Genomic DNA, 5,614 nt, shown 5'->3' on the forward strand with positions numbered 1-5,614 from the left:
CAATTGTCCAATACATCATAAAGTATGATACAGATAGTATCCATTATGACATACTATATTTCTTCAATTTGTATAGAGAAAATACTGGGATGACCAAAATTTGTCTTAGTTCATCATTCGGTATGATCCAAATCATACAGTATGATTAGTTCAAAATTTAAATATTAAAAGGCTTAAATTAATCTGGCAGCAAGGGATTTGGATTGAAAATGAATCATACAATATGATTAGCTCATATAATATAAATGTTGAGCCATGGTGTATCGTACATTATGATTTAAAATTATACAGTACGATCTCCATAAAAAAATTATTTTTTTTTTCTTTTAGAAAAAAACTCCCCCCTGTGTGCTTGCATGGTTACTCAGTTTGTATACAATTTTAATGGCCACACTCTTGAAGAAAAAGAAATAAAGAAAATACAAGGTTATAGACTCCTTCACATTTTATTCTACCCAGTCTTAAGTCTTCCATTATAGTGAGCAGTGTGTGGTCTCCCTAAAATAAGAGTTACATTCAAAATATTTAATGAAGAATAAGATACTTCAATCAACATTATTTGTCATCATCAAAATCTTAGACTAGGGGTCATAGAATGCAACAAGAATAATATAAACTCTATCATAGTTCCATCTAAGGTAGGAATAAAATCTTTGAATACATATTAGCTTTATCCAAATTCTAAATTTAATTTCATAATCAATAGATAGATGGTTATTTTATTTATTTTTATGGTGAAATGAATATCTTATTTATTTTATTATAAAATTAAATTTATAAATTATTCTTCTAATTGGATAGATAAGAGAATATGCTTTTCATCCTTTGGGATGAATTGTTCATTTCCTATGTTATAACTGATTAGAAAAATAAGTTATAGTTTCTCTTTTTTAAATAGATATTACAATATTAATCTACCTTTCGAGGTAGTATATTATGAAGTTATGCATCTTTAATTTGAAGAAATTAATTAATATATTTAAAGCAAATTGATAGATAACATATAAAAATGATATATATATATATATATATAGTATGGATGAAATCATAGCATAATTCACATCACCCTTATGCACCAGACCAATAAAGGCCAAACATAACCGACCATTACTATCTCTGATCAGGCCACCATAACCTAAAGAAGAGCCATTAATAGTACCTTCGATATTTAACTTATAGAAACTATTCTGGGCTTGATCCAATAAATAAGGGTGGGCTTATTAGCATTGAAACCAATATCCCCAATAATACCAAAAGCTGAAGCCACATAAAAATAGTTTTTAAAACTCATAAAAGAAAGGAGATTGACTGAATAAAGAGCCAAAACCTTATCCTTCACATTCTAAATAATCATATGATGGTTCATAGGAACACAATTTTAAAGAGAATTATTTCTATCCAAGCATAAATACCATAAAATAAGAAAAGGAATAACATTTCTAATATGACCATTACTTTTAATAAACCATGAGTTAATCATGGCGTAAAGAGGAAATTTAGTATTAAAAGAATTTAATTGAAGCAAGTCATCAAAATAAACCCAAGTTTTGGCGGCTAAAGGACCTGAAATGAATACATGATGCATATTCTCCACATGATAACAATATTGAAACATAGAAGGCAAAAGAAAACATCTTTTAATTAAGTTGTCATTGGTAGGAATAAACTTATACATAAGCCTCCAAACAAAAAACCACAACCATTGAAGGAATACTTTTGTGCTAGATCATAGAGAAGATATTGTCAGCATCCTTCTTAGTTCTAATAGTAAGCCAGGCATCCTTTAATCTAAAATTACCATCATTAGAAAAATCACATAAAATTAAATCATCAGAAGAAGTATTGAAGGGAACATTCAAAATTTGGTAGATAATAAGATAATGAATGACATTAGCAAGTTTTTGATAATCCCAACAATTATCATTAATGAAATGATTAACTTTAATAGCTGCATTGGATGAAGAGTTAAGAATAGAATTAATAGACTTTCCTCTAAACCAGCGGTCTTGCCAGAAATAATTATTAACATTGCCAAGCCCCCAAGAGCTGAAGGGTTCAACAGTCCATTTCACTTTACATAACCTCTGCCACACTTTCGAATTACCATGGTTGAAGGATCATGTAGTAGGTCATTTACCCACAAAATATTTAGCAAACATGAACTTAGCCCAAAGGCAAATTCTAGCATGAAAGTTGTACTACAGATTGAAGGAAAAAGCATAGGCTAAGTCATTCATACTCTTACAATCATGGGCCCCTTCCTCCAACACACCAAAACAATTTTCCCAAAAAGATTTTGGAATTGCTACTAGCTCCTTTCCAAAAAAAATTTAAAAGTTTATGAATATAAATACAAACATCGTGAGTGGGGAAAATAGTTTGGAAAATATAAACAGGCAAAGAACCCAAAATACCTTTAATAAGAATTAATTTACCACCAAAACTCAGAAAATTGTAATCTCAAGATAATAGCTTATTTTGCATAGAGGTAATTAAATTATCAAAAAGAAAATTTTTATTTCTGCCTTTCAAAAGAGGGACCCCTAGATACTTAAGAGGTAAGTGACCATGCACAAAACTAGTTAAATCTTTGATAGCCACAATATGATCTTGATACACATTCTTAGGAGTGATAAAACAATACTTCTTTTTATTTAGAGACAGACCACTAACCATCTAGAATTGATGAAAACAATCCAAAATTTTAATAATCATATTAATCAAAGCATTATTGAAAATGATAAAGTCATCTACAAAGCTTAAGTGAGAAATACGAAAACCCCTAATAGTTCTAAAATAAAGACTTGGATTATTCTCAGAGAGGTTTGAAAGACCTCTAGAAAACTAATCAGCTATCATAATGAAAAGTGTAGGAGAAAGATGGTCACACTATCTCAAACAGTTAGAATATTTAAAAAAACCATTGCTATTACCGATAAGAATAATGGAAAAGTAAGAACCTTGAATGCAATTTTTAATGAGCTTAATGAAAACTGAGTCAAAACCATAAAGCTTGAAAATGTTATAAAAAAATCTCCAATCAAGATTATCACATTCCTTAGAAATATCAAGTATGAAAATCAAATTACCACCTCTAACCCTAATTTCAAGATCTTGACAAAACTCATGGGCTAACAGAATATTATCAGTAATAATGTGACCTTTCACAAAACCCATTTGATACAGAGATATAATTCAAGGTAACAAAGAGGTAAGTCGGTTCATAAGAATTTTAGAAAGCAATTTATAAAAAAATGTACACACTAATAGGTCTAAAATCATTTAAATGATAAACAGAATTGTTCTTGGGAATAAGCAAAATAGAAGTAGAGGTAAAAAAACTTAGGAATGGAATTACCAACAAAGTCCAAAACTGCCAAAAAAAGGTCATTACTAATGATATTCCAAGACTACTGAAAGAATTTAGTGGTGAAACCATCTCTTTAACTTCCTTAAAAGAGGGAGGGTTAGAGAAAAGTATTATCCTTCAAAGATAAATTAATTTTTAAAATGCACAACTGCTAAATTAGTAATCTCCAAACTATCCTTAGTCATTGAACCATCCTCATGTTGAATTTTGTTAATATAATTTTTATTCCTTTTCCTCTTAACCAAAGCATGAAAATACTTGTTATTTTTATCACCTTCAAGAAGATTTAAGGCACCGAATTTTTATTTCCAGAAGGCCTCCTCCTGATCTTGTAATTTAAAAAGGTATTCTTTAGACTACCTCAAGAGATTGAAAGAAACATCAGAAGGATTATGTTGAAAAATATTCTCAAATTGGTTCACATGCTACTCAGCTTCCAAAATATTTATAAAAATATTTTTAAAAGTATTATGATTCCACAAATTTAAAACTTTCTTAAGTCTTTTTAGTTTGAAACAAAGCCTCATCATACCAAAGACAAAATTATTTGGAAGAATTAGAGCTTGCCAAATCTCCAAAACCAAACCCAAGAAGGAATAATGAAGTAACCACATATTTTGGAATCTAAATTGAGAGACAATATTAAATTTCCTAGTCTTGAGGCTGATAAGCAAAAGAGAATGGTCCAACAGAGTCCTACGAAGATGCTCAAGATTAATAGCAAAAAAAAAAAAAAAAACATTAATCCAGGAGTCATTAAAAACACTCTATCTAGACACTGCCATAAATGACCCCGATTCCAAGTAAATTTATTGCCCAAGAATCCAATATCAATTAAATTATAGTCCATAATCTTGTTACAAAAATCCTCCATAGAGCGATAGGAAGGGTAAACCCCGCATAAACCCTCAAATGGATTAGTAATAGTATTAAAATCACCACCATCAAGCCAATGTAAATTACAGATACTATAAAAGTTACTAAGTTGATCCCATAAATTTTTCCTATTGCAAGAAGAAGCCACATAAAATTTTCACTATGAGAATGAGATTTTAAGGGTATCTTACTATCCTCATTCAAACCTTCCTAACTTATTTCTTGTTGCAACACGTCCTCCTTGAAGATGCCCCCATCCTCAAAATTATATATGTTTCTTACATCATTAACAACATTACCAACCAGCAGATCATCTTGGGCTTCATCTTGAGAAAGATCATTCTCATCCAAATTATTATTAGTAACACAATGTGAAATGGAAGGAGAAGAGCCATTATTATGATTGATAATAGTAGGTAATGTATGCTCTTCCACTTGTTGATAATCACTATTAAAAGGAGGGATAGGGGGAGGATTAACTCCTTGATCATCAATATGAACATGATTAAGAGTAGATAAATTTTCATTTTGCATTAAGTTATAATGTTCCACAATATCACCAACCACAATGGCATCATTACCCTCCATCAGGATAGAATTTGATTCCTCCCTAATGACCTGTAAAGGAGAAACATTGTCATGCAAAAGGGATAATTACCCTTAATCATAATAGAATCAGGTTACACAATATCTAATTCAGTTGAAAGAAAAGCATTTCCCTGTGTCTTTTGGATGAGACTTTCTCCTTTAGGAGATTGGGATGCAACTGAAATCATTCGTTCAACCCATTGCCAGGCATCTTGCAATGAGAACAAAAAAAAAGGTCAGTTTTCAATTTCCACCATTTGAAAATACCCATTCAATTTTGAGCTGATCCAAATTTCCTTAGGACATTTTTTAGAGATATCCAAATCGACTAAAACACAAGCTACATATGGCCTAGTAAGAGAAGCCATAGCTTGATCGCTCTGCAAAGGCCTACCAAAGATGGAAAATAAACCAAAAGTATATGAGAGTTAAAAAAATGGAAGCGTAAGTTTGGGAAAGAAATCCAAACAGGAGAAATCAAAGATTCCTCCCGCATATCAAAATCTGGAGTCCATTTCAATAATCTTATTTGGCAAGCTTGTATATAGTAAGATCACCTCGAGAAAATTTGATAATAATCAAGATTATTATTCAGTTTAATCACTATATGCTGAGGATCCAACAATCCAATGTTAAAGGACTTGGACAGCTTGAGATTCACAAAGAACTTAAGGATGACGTCCAAATTAGGCCTTCGCAAAATGAACATATAGACTAAAGTATGAGCAAAAAGCAAAGAAAGATGTGAAATAATAGAGTCTTCGAATAATAACATTGGGC

The sequence above is a fragment of the Dendrobium catenatum genome, unplaced genomic scaffold (genome assembly GCF_001605985.2).
Source record: "Dendrobium catenatum unplaced genomic scaffold, ASM160598v2 fragScaff_scaffold_1001, whole genome shotgun sequence".
Classification (NCBI taxonomy): domain Eukaryota; kingdom Viridiplantae; phylum Streptophyta; class Magnoliopsida; order Asparagales; family Orchidaceae; genus Dendrobium; species Dendrobium catenatum.